The following is an 18,197-nucleotide window of genomic DNA, read 5'->3' as shown; positions in this document are numbered from 1 at the left end:
CAGCCTAGATCCTCTTTGGAACCCCCTTTCACGTAGTTGAAAGCAGCTATCAAATCCCTCCTCATTCTTCTCTTCTGCAGATTAAACAATCCCAGTTCCCTCAGCCTCTCCTCATAAGTCATGTGCTCCAGCCCCCTAATCATTTTTGTTGCCCTCTGTGGGACTCTTTCCAATTTTTCCACATCCTTCTTGTAGTGTGGGACCCAAAACTGGACACAGTACTCCAGATGAGGCCTCACCAATGTCAAATAGAGGGGAATGATCACGTCCCTTGATCTGCTTGACAGCCTAAAATGCCGTTAGCCTTCTTGGCAACAATGGCACACTGTTGACTCATATCCAGCTTCTCATCCACTGTAACCCCTAGGTCCTTTTCTGCAGAACTGCTGCTAGCCATTCAGTTCCTAATCTGTAGTAGTGCATGGGATTCTTCCGTCCTAAGTGCAGGACTCTGCACTTGTTCTTGTTGAACCTCATCAGATTTCTTTTGGCCCAATCCTCTCATTTATCTAGGTCCCTCTGTATCCTATCGCTACCCTCCAGCATATCTACCACTTCTCCCAGTTTAGTGTCAGTTGATGCCAGTTGATGGTGGGATGGAAATTGTTAAAATCACGGTGGAATTTCCATCCCACCATCAACCTCAGCCTAGACCAAACCACACAAGCGGTCCATTTCCTAGACACTACTGTGCTAATAAACGATGGTCACATAAATACTGCCCTATACCGGAAACCCACTGACCGCTATACTTACTTACATGCCTCCAGCTTCCATCCCGGACACACCACACGATCCATTGTCTACAGCCAAGCTCTAAGATACAACCGTATTTGCTCCAATCCCTCAGACAGAGATAAACACCTACAAGATCTCTATCAAGCATTCTTAAAACTACAATACCCACCTGCTGAAGTGAAAAAACAGATTGACAGAGCCAGAAGAGTACCCAGAAGCCACCTACTACAGGACAGGCCTAAAAAAGAAAATAACAGAACGCCACTAGCCATCACCTACAGCCCCCAACTAAAACCTCTCCAGCGCATCATCAAAGATTTACAACCTATCCTTAAAGATGATCCCTCACTCTCACAGATCTTGGGAGACAGGCCAGTCCTCGCTTATAGACAGCCTCCCAACCTGAAGCAAATACTCACCAGCAACCGCACACCATACAACATAAACACTAACCCAGGAACCTATCCTTGCAACAAAGCCCGATGCCAACTCTGTCCACATATCCATTCAAGTGACACCATCATAGGACCTAATTACATCAGACACGCCATCAGGGGCTCATACACCTGCACATCTACCAACGTGATATATGCCATCATGTGCCAGCAATGCCCCTCTGCCATGTACATTGGCCAAACCGGACAGTCTCTACGCAAAAGACTAAATGGACACAAATCTGACATCAGGAATCATAACATTCAAAAATCAGTGGGAGAACACGTCAACCTTTCTAACCACTCAGTGACAGACTTGAAGGTGGCAATTTTGCAACAAAAAAACTTCAAAAACAGACTCCAAAGAGAAACTGCTGAACTCGAATTAATATGCAAATTAGATACAATTAACACTGGCCTAAACAGAGACTGGGAATGGTTGGGTCATTACACTAATTGAATCTATTTCCCTATGTTAAATTCTCCTCACACCTTCTATGGGCCATCTTAATTATCACTTCAAAAAGTTTTTTTTCCTCCTGCTGATGATAGCTCATCTCAATTGATTAGACTTTTCCTGTTGTTATGCATACTTCCACCTTTTCATGTTCTCTGTATGTATAAATATCTCCTGTCTGTGTGTTCCATTCTATGCATCCGAAGAAGTGAGCTGTAGCTCACGAAAGCTCATGCTAAAATAAATTTGTTAGTCTTTAAGGTGCCACAAGTACTCCTGTTCTTTTTGCGGATACAGACTAACACGGCTGCTACTCTGAAACCAGATCATTAATGAAGATATTGAACAAAACTGGCCCCAGGACTGACCCTTGGGGCACTCTGCATGATACTGGCTGCCAACTAGACATAAAGCCATTGATCACTACCTGTTGAGCCCGATGATCTAGCCAGTTTTCTATCCACCTTATAGTCCATTCATCCAGTCCCTACTTCTTTAACTTGCCAGCAAGAACACTGTGGGAGACCGTATCAAAAGCTTTGCTAAAGTCAAGGAATAACACGTCCACTGCTTTCCCCTCATCCACAGAGCCAATTATCTCGTCATAGAAGGCAATCAGGTTAGTCAGGCATGACTTGCGCTTGGTGAATCCATGCTGACTGTTCCTGATCACTTTCCTCTCTTCTAAGGGCTTCAGAATTGATTCCTTGAGGACCTGCTCCATGATTTTTCCAGGGACTGAGGTGAGACTTACTGGCCTGTAATTCCCTGGATCCTCCTCCTTCTGTTTTTTAAAGATGGGCACTACATTAGCCCTTTTCTAGTCATCTGGGACCTGCCCCGATCACCATGAGTTTTCAGCGATAATGGCCAATGGCTCTGCAATCACAAAGTTGTGTCTTTGGTTTTGTTGAACCGTTCTCTAGTGACATTGACTTTCTCATCAGCAGCCGAGGAAGTGTCAGTATTGTCCTCACTCCCAGACCTCTGGCAACTTTTGTTAGTGTTGTAGAATCCAGGAATTCTAGAGCAGCCAAAATGTTAATGACTTCTGTCAGTAGTACGGGGCCACTCTCTGATACCAGTTACACCTGATGTAAGACCATCAAAGTGAAGAGAATGATCACAGATCCCAGTGCCACAGAGATCAGAATGTGGTAATTTGGTCATTCCATGCTGGTTCTAATTAAGTTTGGTCCAGGCTCGTATCTCAAGAGCTGTGGGCAACAGAGCTGAACTATAAGAAATACCCTTATAAAAAAAACAATACACCAGCAATACAGTAATTGCTCACAGCACTGCAGCATCACTGTTGAACAGGGTAGCATAGTTGGCTATAACAGTAGAATACTGCCCTTCTTCAGTCTTAAGTAAGTGCAGAAAAACAAAATAGTGGACAAATTGTAGGGAAAAATATTGTGTTGTGAATTTTGCTAGAAAGGCATGCCTGCTGAGTATATTTTGACAGCATCAATAAGTTATCACGTATCATACCAGGCTGCTACTCTTGTTAAGACACAGATACAGACAGAAACCTCATTACTAACACCGTGCTTTATGAGATAACTCAAAAATAATACTTAGATACTCTTTGTGGCTCTTTGAAATCAGTGTATTAAGCTGAGAATTATATATGAATGCTGTTTTACTTTAGTTTAATAAAAATATCTCACTTTCTCTGACTAGTATTAGGTACAACAAAAAAGAAAGACTCTTTCAGAGATTTAATTTGCTTTTTTATTTTTCTTCCACAATTCCATAATCACAAAGTTCCTTATTCCATATCTCATTTTTCAAACACAGAATGTTGTAAAAGATACCAAAAAACATTTATGGTTGTACCCCTATTCATTTTCTCAAGTGTAGGAGGGGTCCTGTATATCATCTACATATTATGAGACATTGTATGAACTGGACTGGTTGAACATGGCCATTGTGTGACAGATTGCTCTCATGACAACACAAATTGCTATCACTTTAAGAATGTCATTGCAGACATACCTCTACCGCACAAGCTCATAGCTACCACCTTGCAATCGCTTAGGCCTAGAAGAGTGCTAGGGAATTTCTCGTTAAAGCAATTAAAGCTCTATTCCTTATACAAATATACATCTGAGCACAGACTCGTGCAATTTTAAGACTCCCCCCCACACCTCCCTTAGGACACTCAAATGGCTTTTAGGAACTTTTGTTGTTTTTTGCAAAGGCAGGTTTACAATGTAGTGAATGACCAGTAGCTGTCATTTTGGAAATGTTCCTGGGAATTGCATTCCACCAACTGCTTTTAAAGCTCTCTTTTCTTATCCACATACCTTTGAAATGTTGGTGATATGATCATATATTTCTGTAAAAATTTGGCACTTTCTGTCTTGTCTGCTAGCCAATAAAAAATAAATCAAAACAAGGATGTGAGGAATTGCGTACAATTTTCCCTCCACTGAGAATTCCATGTTTTGTCAATTCTGCCACTGAGGCATGAATCCAGTGCTGAGAGAGCATTCTTCCTGTCAGAGGCCTGTCATACTCACCAATAAGATATTGGTTTTGTTCCAATGAGGAATAAAATAAAACTGCGACCTCTCAACATTTTTTGCAAAAATCGGAGAGAGAGAGAGAGCGCACACGTGTGCATCCAACACAGCAGATAAGCCAACTGCTGCTATTTAGAGCACTAGCTGGGGGTGGGGGAAACCCAGTTTCTAGCCCCTGCTCTGCAAAATTCAGAGCTGTTCCATTTTGGTGGTCAGGGCACTGGCTTGGGATGTGGGAGACCCGGCTTCAAATCCCTGCTCCAAATCAGGTAGAGCAATAACTCAAACCTGAATTTGCCAGATAAATGCCTTAACCACTAGGCTGTTTTGGGACCTGGTCTGTCTCTCCCCACCCAGTCGTGGACCTGAGAAACCTTCCCAATGGAAATCACCATCCTGACTTTTATCAGAGTTCAGTTGGTCTCACCTAAGAAACTATCATCTCTTAGCTTGCGTTCTGAACTCTGTTACATCTTCCCACTTTCTTCTTTTTGCAGCAACAAAGTGCTACTAAATACAATAACAGCAGCCCAGAGTGTCCCACTGCCCCTTGACGCTGGAAGGAATGGAGCCACTAGATCTCTGGTTCATACCCAGCTCTGGTAGTGAGCAAAGTTACCACTGTCTGTTCACTGAGAAATCATGAATGCCCAGATCACAAAAACTGACTCTAGAGTTGGCACTTTTCAGTACTTTTGAGGGTAGTTTCAGCAGATGCACAAAGGATTTCATGGGCACAGAGAAAGGTCTACTACCCTCTAGACATGATCTCACCAGATCAGAGATGAGGCACACTGGCAGGGAAAGGTGGGTAGGCTTGCATGGCTCCCTCACTGTACCTGCTATGAAGATAAACAGAGGAATTTACTGTTTGATTGAGATTTTCAAAGACTTCTTAGCAATTTGGATGCCCCCCTCCAAAAAAGAATGGAAATTGGGAATCCTAATCTGTAAAATAACTTTGAACATCTCAAGGTTCATGTTTTTCTATCCAGGGCCTTGAATTCACATTGGGGGAAAAAAGCCAACCATGTTCTACACTCCAGAGAACAGCTCTGAAATAAATCTAAGAACAAAACTATCCAAATGTAAACAACATGAAATAACTTGGGACGCTCTAACTGGCCACAGTTCTTGGAAACATGAATCTAATACAGTATATATAAACTCTGTCACAGTGACAAAAAACACCCACAGAGCAGGGAGTTTATATACTGCATTTGTGTTTTAAGTTTACACTAAAACCAAAGGGGAAGATTTTCAGTGGCACAAAGGGTATTTAAGTTCCCAACTCCCTTGAAAATTAATGGGAATTAGACACTCAGTGTAAAATTTTCAAAAGCACCTCAGTGACTTAGTAGCCTAAATCCCATTTTCTAAAGTGATTTAGGTACTTAGGAGACAAAGGCTATATCTAGACAACCCCTAAGTTTGGACTATGGGGGTATAAATTACAGCATGCATTAGTGTGCTGTGCTGTAACTCCCCCATGTGGATGCTGCAGGTGTGAGCTAAAAGTACATAGTTCACTTTAACGTAAGCCTTTTTTAAAAGGACTATGTTAATGTGAAGTAGGTAGTTTTTAGTTTGCACCTGCAGCATCCACATGAGGGAGTTACAGTGCAGCACACTAGTGCAGGGTGTAATCCACTCCTCGTAGTCTGAACTGAGGGGCTGTGTAGATGAGCTCCAGAACAAGATTGCAAGCACCTCTATAATGGAAAATGTTCTGCATTCTAAATATAGGACTCACTATCATATAATTATAAACATTTTACAGATGGGTGAATTTAGGATCAGAAGTTTAATTACTAATATCAGGTATGTTGCATTACACCATTAATTTCAATGGAGTTACTTCTCATTTACACCAGTGTAACAAAGAAGAATCTACATTATTTGCCAAAGTCACTGCCTTCTGACTGCTTGTACACAATACATCACAGAAGGGTGGGAACAGAATCTAGGAGTCTTAACTCTCAGTCCATTTCTCTACCCACCAGATAACAATTCCACCTCCTGACAGAACCAACATAAATCAATGTAGATTAAAAGTGGCCTACACAATTCAATGAATGACAACTAATATTTGAAGCTAGTGGGAGAGACAAGCACCAAATATTATGAGGTGGAAGAGTGTAGCATAAAAATACAAATTGTACAAATGTGCCTAATCAGATTCAGAGGGTATCCAAATGGATCATCTTAATGAGGATTTGATTTGGAGACCAAATTGATCCGAGCTAGCATAACTCCACTGAAGATATGCCAGGGATGTACAAGGCCCTTGATGTCTGTCCTTTTCCTATATCATTTTAGCACTGATTTGGCACATGTAACCAGGGTATTCTGTTTTGAGAGTTCTCTCATATGTTGCTGTTGTGCTCTGATAGTTCATATAATTTCACATATCCTTTTGAGTGTTTTCAATTTGGAATTTTCTCTCCTTTACTGTCCAGTTTTCTAAAAGCCAGGTGTTTATAGCACAATGAAAAGCTGCTTATTTCCAGATATAAGCTAATGGACTCTGAGACTGATCCTTCTCTCATAAATTCATTTATGCCCGCCCTTCATTGGAGGTAGTCCTGATTTACACTGTCAGGACATCTGTTGCAGGCCCTGTATATTTAACACCCTGCCAGAATCTGATGATGAAATAACACGGGATTGGCGAACCAACCTGGCTATAAGGTCTGACACAGACCTTCAGTCTAAACTTGAACCAAACATCTGGGGTTTTAAAACATTTGGGTAACTTTTAGCTTTGTATTTGCTTAGGTGCAATTAATGTTTCCAGACTGACATTGAAGTGGAAGTGGAAAATAAAGGGAGAATAAAGCTGAATTAAGCTCTGTTATCCTAGGGCACAGAGTCCCTATGGTGTTATCTTCCTGGAGTGGGATTGCAGCAGCACAAGGTCTTTGCACTCCCTGTTCAGGTGGGAACTTGAAGCCAATCAGCACAGCTTAAAAGTAAGTGTTACTGAAAGGAGAGGGGTGTGTGATCATGGTTCCTAAGGGATGCACCAAGTCCAAACATCTCCTGAGTTGCCTCCACTAGTAGGGAAGGAAGCAGTTTAAAAAACTGCCATTTGCTGGTGGAGTTTCCGGGGCTGATTTCCCCCAGGGCTCACTGGTATTGATGCAAGAAGTGTACTTTGCACCCATCTGCCAACAAGGGTGAATCAAGCCCCCAAACTGTTCTTGTTCGGGCCAGGTGAAATAGGAAATACAGCAAATCACATACAAAATCCTGATCTGTGAGGTTTCCAGACCAAAGAGGGTTAAGTAAATTTTCATTAAATATTTTTGAACCCATAACAACCAAACTTTTAATTATAAACAATTCCTTGCAGCCTCAGTGTAGATTTACCTCATTAGATTATAAAAATAGGGTTAAATACTGACGGCTGAATTTATCTGTAAGGATCCACAGCCTGCTACACTGCAAAAGGCCACAGAAAAAGCAGATCTCAGCTCTTCAGCAGCACAGCCTATTTGGCGAGATGTTGGCAGGTCCATGGAAACCTTTTTTCCCCTTGAGTGTATGGTAGATGTATTGATCTACAGGGGTGAGAGAGCTCATGCTAATGAACTCTCCACTTCATGCGGATCTTTATGCCTAATTCATCAGGCACTTTAAAGTGTGATCAGCTCATCAACAGCCACACACTGAATTTTTTAGCTCAAGGCTGGCATATGCTCTCCCCCCTGGATGGTTGTGGTTAAAGAAGCTTGAGTACATATTAATAAATGAAATGTAAAAAACACCTCAGACCCCTGGCTTCCTGCCCGCTAGACACTTCTTCCTCTATTGGTTTGGAGGACTCTCTGCCTTTGGTAGTTGAAAGGGACGTTGCCAATTTGCTTTTCCTCCCCCCCCATTGTCTTATTTAAAATAATTCAATTTTATGACAAAGCAGACTTCAAATAAGATGCCACAAGTACAACACGGATGCAGACTAACATGGCTGCTACTCTGAAACTTTCAAATAAATAGCATGTCCCAATATATATTTTTATTAGAAGGGTTTTTCTGCTCCCCTGTTTATTTTTAGACAAGTCTTTTTGGAGAATATGAGAACCCCATCATGACATGATCTGGCCCACTTCCGCTCCCTTCTCTGTGGGTTAGTACCCATTTGCTGCCTGTTAGCTTTCAGTTTCATCTGCAGGCTTGCTGTTGCCATTATCCTTCCCCAGGCGCTGCAAGAGCAGTATGTTCCTGTAACAAACAGGAAATTGAAAGGAAAAAAATTGAAAAAAGTGGTTTTTCCTCTTGTTCTCCTTGGTTATACTGATCTTAGTGCTTGCTTGTGACAGTAGCAACTATCAGCTTTTCAAATAGAGATATGATGACCAACCTTTTTGAGGCCTTTATAACTTTAAATAGCAGACCAGCCTCATTCTGGTAAGCATTCCTGATGAGCAGACAATAAGTGTCAGCCACTAAAAAGGAGGGGTTAGTGGATGTAACTGCAAAACTACCATGAAATTAACCTGATCTGTATTCAAAATGTGCATTTGTGAACTTAAATATAGGCTTCTAAAGGGAACAATGGGTGTTCCCACATTAACAATGGGCCTTTTAGTCCCTCCATTGACACTTTCACTCCAAGGATACAACAAGAAGCTCTATATTTGTCTGGTGTTGTACCTGACAGTTTGCTATATGGGCTGAAGGATTAAGTACTGTCTACTAGTCCTGGGTCCTCCACTAAAGAGATTAAATAACTTGTAAGGCTTTTGCAGAACACTTTTATCAAAAAAATGAACAGAGCCCTGAATCAATCTTTTAAAAAACTGTACAACTCTATCTAGAAAATACATTATCTCATAGGACAATGGAAGCTGCATGTGCGTATTGCACTGACTAGTTCTTTGAGTCTTCATTTTTCCTTGAAGTGTCAGTACACATTAGGAGACTCGTGTTTTATTTGGCTGGCATTCAGGGCCGACGAGAGGGGCGGGAAGCTGGTACAAATTACCGGGGCCCGGGGCCCAGCTTCCCCGGCTTTGTCAGCCCGGTTTAGCTGGTCTGCCCTTGCTGGGGGGGGCGACAATTTTTTTTTCTCTGGGGCCAAAACCCGCTCTCGACGGCCCTGCTGGCATTGTGCCTTTTAAACACTGACCAATACTGAAGGCAGTGCAGAGCCCCATTTTCAAAGTAGGAGCTCCAGGCAGCATTCTTCCTCAAGAAGCCTCAACAGCTCACAGAGTTCCCGGGAGTGCAAGTCTTCCACCATCTCTTAAGTGGCTACAGCAGCTTGCACTATATATGTGGTGATATAGCTCTGATGGTCAGTGCAGGCTTTGGAAGTCAGAGCCATTCCCTCCCACTTCTCCTTTTTCACTTTTGGATGGCTATCACCACCTATGGTGCTAATACTGTGTAGTCCTTGTGCTCAGCTGAACCCAGAATTTGTGATTGGGTCCGGCCCCTGCACAGGCACACAAGTAGCATGGGAATGGCATCTTGTCTCGGAACCATGCACTCACATAAGTACTGGGCCCAAATATGGCACTAATATCTATCTACATACAATCCTTCATAAAACAGTAGCTAAATTTAGACTACACAATCCTTGATGATTATATAACTAATATTTATAGTACTGTTCATATTTTGAAACAGCTTCTCTTTCTTTGCATATAATATTTTTGTGGGTTTTAAAAAATAATAATGAGCAGCTTTTTACAATTTGTATATACTTGGGGACGATTCTCTTTTATACCACTCTGGCAGTGTAAAAATTGAAGGCTCCTTTGCATTGTTAAATAACTGTAAACGGGGCCTTAGTGCAAATGAGGATCAGGCCCTCAATGATGAGGCCCAAATTTGCAAACTTAGCTGCCTAGAGTAGGCATGTAAATTCAAAGATGCTGACTATGCACCCACAACTCGCCCTCAACTTCAGTGAGGTTTGGGTACACGTGCATTGGGACTAGAGCTGTTGAGATGAAGTGGGTTTTTGTTGGGAAATGCAATTTCCTGGAAACTGAAACATTTGGTGGAGACATACAGATTAAGATGACTTTTTCAATGGAAAGATTCCTGAGGTCTAGGATGGACTTTTTTGGTCAGTTCCAGAGAATGTGAGGGAGAGAGACCCAAATAGAAAATCTGACCTATTCACTCTGAAAATGACATTTCACCAAAATCCCATTTCACAACACTTTTGAAAGGCCTAGGTTTTCTGCCATTGTAGAAAATGCACAAATTTCAAGGCCTCAAACATTTTTGCAAAATGGAATTGTCAGTCTCCATCCAGCACCAGTTGGGACTTACATTTATATAGTAGCATGATGAAATAACTGCTGATCCATCAGGCTTCTAAACTCCAATATGTATAGTCTCGGGACTGGAGTTTTAAAAGCTGAAACCCCACTTGATTACATTTGTAAGTACAGTAATTTTTACTAAACTTTTTAAGGAAGTGAATAGTGATACCCAACAAAAACAAAAGGCAAGTCCCACATTTATCATTTACATTACTAGATTTAAGTCTCACAAACAGCAACAGGTTGTTTCAATAGGGACTTTCTGTAATTTTGTCTGTAGCAGAACAAAGATTTACTAGTAACAGAACTATTTGCAAAAGTTCAGGGGAAAATATTTGAATCTCTCTGGTAGCATTTACAGTTTACAAGATCTATTTCATGAAAAAGTCCAAGCAACAAAGAACTAAGCTATTGTGCCTAAATCTAAAGGTCTGACCTAGTCATGAATTGTTCCTGTTTTTTTATAGACCATCAATTGACAAATATTTAGACGAGTTAGGAGTTCATATTACTCACTAGAATTAAACAAAAAAATAAATCTGAGATTTAACAAAGAAGCTATATAGAAGTGCTAGTCCACATACATTTTTAAGAGTCATGCAGTTCCTACTTTGATTTTGGACATATTTACTAGACTAGAGAGGCTCTAAGATGTAATGCTTCTTGTAAAGGGAGCTAGAAAGATACACAATGATTTTAGTGAGTTTGGTCTGTACACTTTGCAGCAGCTGTGTTCCTTACAGATGGACTCTCACAAGTTTAGCAACACTGGAGTATATCAGAAGTATAGCAGAGAGATAGTGTGTGTGTGCATGTGAGGCGGTCCACAATTGCCATCTGCAGATAACCAGAACCATCATGCATTATACAGGGTCGATAAGAATGGTAGGAATGAAGCAAAATGTGCTCTATTTTTTCACAAAGTTAGTAATGCCTTAGCAGTGTTCACTGTGAAATACAATACATATACAAACCAGGTGCTCAGATACCAAAGTGATTAGCCAATATACGCACATAGACCTAGAGTCTTATCTGGTGTAATGAACGTAATTCTGTTAACTTCAAGGGAACTGTACTGATCTGCACCAGATGAAGATTTCTTCATGTATAAAACTAATAAGCTATTTGTAAGTAATCATATATTCTTCCATTCAAACTAGCCTAATTTATGCAGAAGCCTCAAATTTAGCTGCCAGGCAATCAAACTAGTGATATATATAAAGTACCAAAACATTCCTTATATTTCCTGTATTTAGGGTCTGAGCCAAAGATCATTGAAATCAATGAGTCTTTTCACTACCTACTATAGGTTTTGGATCAGGCCCTTCCTTCTTGGGGAAGAGGGTCCGCACCTTCTACAAACATCCCAGATTTTGATTTTATAGGTAGAGAAGTGGATTTTTTGTAAAGTCTTTCTTTTTTTTAAAGTAGCTAATGGAACTCAGTAAAATAATTGGAACAATTTAGATTTCTTTTAAAAAATTCTCCTTCAAATTTTCTCCGCTATAACTTTCTTGTTTACACATCTAAACCGGAGTAAGAAATTCTCTCTTTACAAGTGAACATGCACCACAAATGTTCAGCTTAAACCTGTCAAGCCACACATAAAATATTGATACCTCACATTGGCAGGGTTAACACAGTGTTATTTTAATTGCAAACACACTGTGGGTGATTAGTCAAACTTGGTGTGTCTTGAATTCTAAGATAAAGATGCCTTCTGGCTGGACCTCCTATGCAATTAGCATTATGACCCTCTTGTGCCCATCTCTGTTATTAATATGATTGGTCTAATAAGAATATTAGATATCTTTCATTAACCTCTTGTGAACCATGCTGGAAACCATCCTTGAATAATAGACTATGTTCCTTTATGAAGCCAGTTACCAGTGAGGAGAGTGAAAGGTAGGGTGACCAGACAGCAAGTGTGAAAAATTGGGACAGGGGGTGGGGGGTAATAGGTGCCTATTGTAAGAAAAAGCTCCAAATATCAGGACTGTCCCTATAAAATCGGGACATCTGGTCACCCTAGTGAAAGGGATGAAGGAGCGTTTTCTTCTTTCTTTGAATGTAACTCACTGGTTTGGACTTAAATGTAATACACTATGAAGTTATGAAAGAGCAAATAAATAACAGAGCCTATCTTACCCTCATTAGTACTGGCTTATTAGTAATGGTGATCAGTTGTTCGTTATGCTGAATTTCCACGCAGTTCAGAAGGTGAATGTACATGCTAGAATAGAAATGTTAACTGACCTTCTGCCCCTGGAAAATGCAAACTAATGAACATCTGGAAGTGCACTTTCACTCTCTCTGTTTACGAATTACTCTTATTTTTTCTTTTTTTTTAAGCAAGCCGTTTCAGTAAAACTCTCACCTTTTACTTAACTGGGATTTCATTTAACTACTGATCACTCAGGATCAGAGCTGGCCCACAACATTTTGGCACCTGAGGCGGGGAGCTCAAATGACGCCCTCATGCCCACTCGATTGGGCCAAAACTTTGAAAGGTCTCAATTCTGCCTTCTTCCTGTTCTACTCCTCTCATGATACTGCTCTGCTACCTACCCCAATAAAGGAGAACTAACACAAATTTTAACACTTAACTTTCAAACGCCTGAACAGCAAATGTAACTTTTTTTGTCTACATAGTAAAAACTGGCATTTTTATCAGTTTGAATAGTCAAAGTGGTGCTTTCCATGCCTTCTTGGTTGCAAAGATTTGAACTGCTTCCTAAAGGTCCACAGTCTGGGCCAGCTCATGCTCTATTGAGATGGTTGCAATGCCGACCAGCCTCTTCTGTGTTGTTGTGGAGCGTAGATGTGTTTTTATTAACTTCAGCTTGAAGAAGCTGCATTCTTCACTGGCAACTGTTACAGGAAGTGTTTGAAGTATGCGCAGAGCAACAAAAGCATTTGGAAAGACGGTGATCATCTTATTTGTGCATATATATTCCAGAACAGCCTTTCGAGTTGAGCCTGCTGAAATGTATCTTGAAAGGGCTTTCACTCGCATCAATATTGCATATGTCATCATGTGTCAACACTGTCTCTTGTGCCGTGCATTGGTGGTGTAGGTCTTCTTCAGGTATAGTGAGGAGTTTTGGAATATCATACAACATCCCAAATATATTGCTGTGTTTCTTGAGTTGCATGAAACGTTCTTCAACTGCCTGTATTGCACAATCTAGCACCTGGTTAAAGAATTCAACTTTGAATTGTTGTTTGGAATCTCTTATGGGATTATCCCGTGCCTCATAATCAAAATGTCTTCTTCGGTGACTCTTGTACTCTTGAATGGGTGGGAAAATAGCTTCAGTGTGAAGTTTCTCTGCCAACTTCTGTGCACTCTTCAGAACGTTTTGAAATCCCTCATCTGACTGGTAAGACTGTAGGTATGACTTTGCTTTGTCCAGTTGTTCCATTGCTCCAGATATATTAAGGGCAACACCTTGGAGTCTCTTGCTTACAACATTTATTTCGAACAGTATGGCATGCCACAACACTAAGCCACACAGAAGTTTGAAGTTATGTATGTTTCTGGTGATTCCATTTCCCTCTGCCACTGTACTCCCACAAACAGTTCCTGTCATAGCATTATCCTGCATACTGGCAACTATGGCATCATCTATCTTCCCAATTTGGTGTTTGATAGGCTTTATCGCCTCCACTCGACTTTCCCATCGTGTGACACTCAGTGGTTTCAGTGTCAGAGAGGATGTTCCCAGATGTTGCTTCAAAATTTGCCATCGATGAATTGATGCCGAGAAAAATTCAGCAGCCTCACTAGCTGCATCACTGACCACCAAGTTCAATGAATGAGAACTGCATGGGACAAAAAAAGCTCAAGGGTTTAACTCTCGAATCCATTTCTGCACTTCTCTGTTCTTTCCTCTCATATTGGCACCATTATTTTAGCCCTGACCTCTCATGTCAGCTATCGCAATTCCCATATCTTCCAGCTTTTTAAGAAGCGCATTTGTCATACCAGCTCCTGTAGTATCATCAATGTCAATATATTCTAGAAAATGCTCTCTGACAGTCACCATTGCAGGGACATTTTCACTAAGTTCTGTTGTTGCTACAAAACGCATCATTAAAGCCATTTATTCCATATGCCTGATGTCAGGTGCGCAGTCCAGAGTAGTATCTTGCTGACTTCAGATCTGCCACAATCTTCTGTTTGACTTTTGTTGTCAGTAACTGTCTGATCTCATTTTGAATTGTTTTTCCAAGGTAGTGGTGTTTGTACCTTTCTTGGGTGGTGACTCTTCTTAGATGCCCCAGGAGTACAGCATCAAACTCAGCCATCAGCGCCACAATTTTAAGGAAGTTTCCATTGTTTGGCACATACAGCTGATCTGAAGTGCCATGAGGTGCTAGGTTTTGGGTAGCTAGCATTCTCACAATGGCAATGAGCCTTTTCAGAACATTTTGCTAGTAAAGAGACTTTGATGCAATCTTCTCTTGATCCTGATCATCTATGGTGGCCTTTAACTTTAGTCTCATCTCAAGCTCCTTCCACCTATGGAATGCTCTCTGGTGATTTGCTGCCTTCCCATGGCATGCCAGATTTCTAGCCAGATTTTTCCAGTCCTTTGTTCCTGTAGAACCCAATGTAGCTGGAACATTAGACTGGAAGAGTTTGCAACAAAAACAGTATGCAGCATTCTGGGTTTTTGAGTACATAAGCCATGGCCTCTCCTCTTTGTCACCATTGGGGATTTCATGCCAGTAATGTGTTGGATGGAAACTTCTGTTTTCATTGTCTTTGGGGAACGTGAAGTTTTTCACTTGCTGTGGCCCATGCAGTACAAGGAAGTCCCTCAGGCTACTGCTCAAGGGGGTCCACAGCCCTGGATCATCTAGACTTAAGGAACTAAACTCAGCAGCAGCTGTTCCTTGTGCCTCCACCACACTCTTCTCTGATCTACACTTTTCTTCAGGAATGTGCATGGTTACATCCATTTGAGATGGAGATATGGATGCTGCAGTAGCTACCACGTCACCTGCACTCTGACTAACGTGAAGATCAGTCCTCTCCTCACCACTCACATCCTCACTAGGGCTGGAAGGCTCACCGTGAATATTTGTATCTATGTATCTCAGGAGAGCTCCTTACTGCTTAGATAGGAAAAGTTCCTTTGCTTTCTTTCTTTTTCTGAATGCTGCCCCAGAGGGGCATTTTCTTCTTTCATAGATTCTTAGACTTTAAGGTCAGAAGAGACCATTATGATCATCACTCATGACTGTTGTTCTGTGCCAGCTATAGTGGCTCTTAACGCTCAATTGAAGGGGACAAATAAGCAGGCTGGTAGCAGGGCCTGAGTGAGGGAAGATATCAGCGTCTTAAGGGCCTAACTGGCTCCTACTACTTCAGTTGACTGCCTGTTCTCCTCAAGTGGGTTCAGGGAAGCAGCAGGAAACAGGAAACTCCTTGAGAAGTTGGTGTTAATCAGTCCAGGCTCTTGGGGGTGCTAGAGAGGTACATAAGAGGCTCCTCATCCTCTCTCTCCCTGCAACTCTGGGTGCTTTCTGTTATTCCCTCTCATCTTTTCTCTTGCCTGCCCGTTATGTTTCTTGTGCCCTCTTTCCTCCAGCACAGCACTCCACCATCTCTGTGCCTCTAGAGCAGAGAGAATACATATGCACCAGCAGCAGATACAATTTTCTACACTCTGGGTCCTAGTGGCGCCCCCTCCCCAACCCCCACCACAATCTGGCACCTGAGGCAGCCGCCTTAGTTCGCCTCATGGTAAGACCAGCCCTGCTCAGGATTTACAAAAAATAATTAGAATGAAGGAGAAAATGGGGTGGGAGGAGTTGAACATTGCAAATGTGCTGCAAACTTAATTGTCCAGATTCTCAGATGCTCAGAGGTACTCCACTGGTTTCAGTGGAGCCATGCTGATTTACACCAACTGAGGATCTGGCCCGATAACTGTCCTGCAGAGAAATTACCTAGCTCCTATAATGATCATAGACCAAATCCTCAGCTGGTATATAGCGGAGTAGTTTCAATAACTTTCAATGATCCCATATTTTGGTCATGTAATGCTTTGAATTTTGGGTTGTTAGTAGGTCCATGTGTGAAGTTTCTACCATTTGACTTTAAGTTATACTTGTCGACTATACTGATGGAATGCAAAAAACTTTTCTCCTGGAAATAAAATATATTAATATTTGATAATCTTTAATTATATAAAGGCAGAAGACTATTTTCGTGTGTGCTTAAAATTTTAGTGGGGGTATTATTATGATGCAAGTTTCCTGAGTGTGTCAAAGCTTGATCTGTCTGCCTGCTTCAGGAAGGGCTGGACAGACCACAACAATGACTTTTGTTTGATTCTTCACTTTAGAATTGAGCTTGAAATTGAAAAGGAAATTAAATTAAGACCATTTTTAAAATAATCGTTCAAAATTCCTTGTAAAACATGCATATTTCTCAAAAGAATAAGAACAGCTCAGCATGGCTGTTTTGTGTGACTAGGAAAAACAGGAAGGAGAAGTAGTTAAGTAAGGAAATATCTAATGTGTTGGTAGTCAAATGGGCACTCTGTTTTCAAAGGAGACTTGCAGAACCTATTTAAGAAGGAATAGTTGTTAGATTTACTACTTAAATTATACAGTATACCTTATGCAACCTCTAGAGAGGTCAGCTAGTAATTATTTAAAACAACTGTTAATCATCTGCTAATACCCTGAAGGACATTTCAATTGTTAGGAATTCTAGGGATGTAAAGATTACTATTGAGCTGAATTATTAACAGGCTGTATCAAAGTATGAGCTTAAGTTGCTTTGGTCTTGTGTAAAAATTCCTCTGATCTTTGGCAATCATAATTTATTTACAGCTTCCATACATTCTCCCCTTTGCAAAGAAACAGGGGATTCTTAACTATGGCCAGGAGGCACTGAATTTTTATATGTAGTACTGTCTCTTGGTTAGAAAGACAGGAAAGAACTGCTGGCTTGAAGGTTGAGCAGCCAGCTTTTCTGTGTGAAAGGCAGGTTATCTAAACATTTTCTTCCCCTGAGAGAGATATTCTTAATATTTATTCTAAAATACAAATATTAGGGCTCTTTGCTCCATGTGAATTATCCTGAGGTATAGTAAATAGAGTTCAGGTTAAAATAAAATCAGGGCATAGTTACAGCTGATGTTTACATTTATGTGAAGATTACAGAGAGAAAATGTTCCAGAATTAAATAAAAGTCCTCCTTTCAGCTGGATGAAGAGCATTTTAGCATTTGGATTTGAACCTAAATTGGCTGTAACCATGTATTGTGGCTTACACAGAAAAGGTCTATGTTTAATGTGGATGTCTTCCCAAAAATTGGGATTGGTTCCATTTGCAGAAGGCAGATTAATACCAAATGTCCTGGTTTACAAATTGCACAAAAGAGGATTTTTTTATTCAGCTTAGATCTATCAACTCATGCCTTGACAATCTTTAAAGATCAGGATCACACATTTATCCAGTGTTACTTGATTGTGTGCAAAAGGCCTTTTCAGTTAGATACATAATTATCTGAAACAATTGGTCAGGCACAGTGGAAAGTGAATAGTGAAACAAAGGAGGACATACTTGAGACTTCTATCGCTGTAGGTCATACTTAAAGTTGCAACATACTTTAAATAGGGCATGAGGATGCTTATACAAACACATTTCATTAATTAAAAAGAAACAAAAAGCTGCATTTTAGTATAAAATAATCAACTATATAGTCACTCAGAACTAATGTCCCTTTGATGAC

Source organism: Mauremys reevesii, linkage group 2 (assembly GCF_016161935.1).
Source record: "Mauremys reevesii isolate NIE-2019 linkage group 2, ASM1616193v1, whole genome shotgun sequence".
NCBI lineage: Eukaryota > Metazoa > Chordata > Testudines > Geoemydidae > Mauremys > Mauremys reevesii.
Note: the sequence above shows the minus strand (reverse complement) of the source record.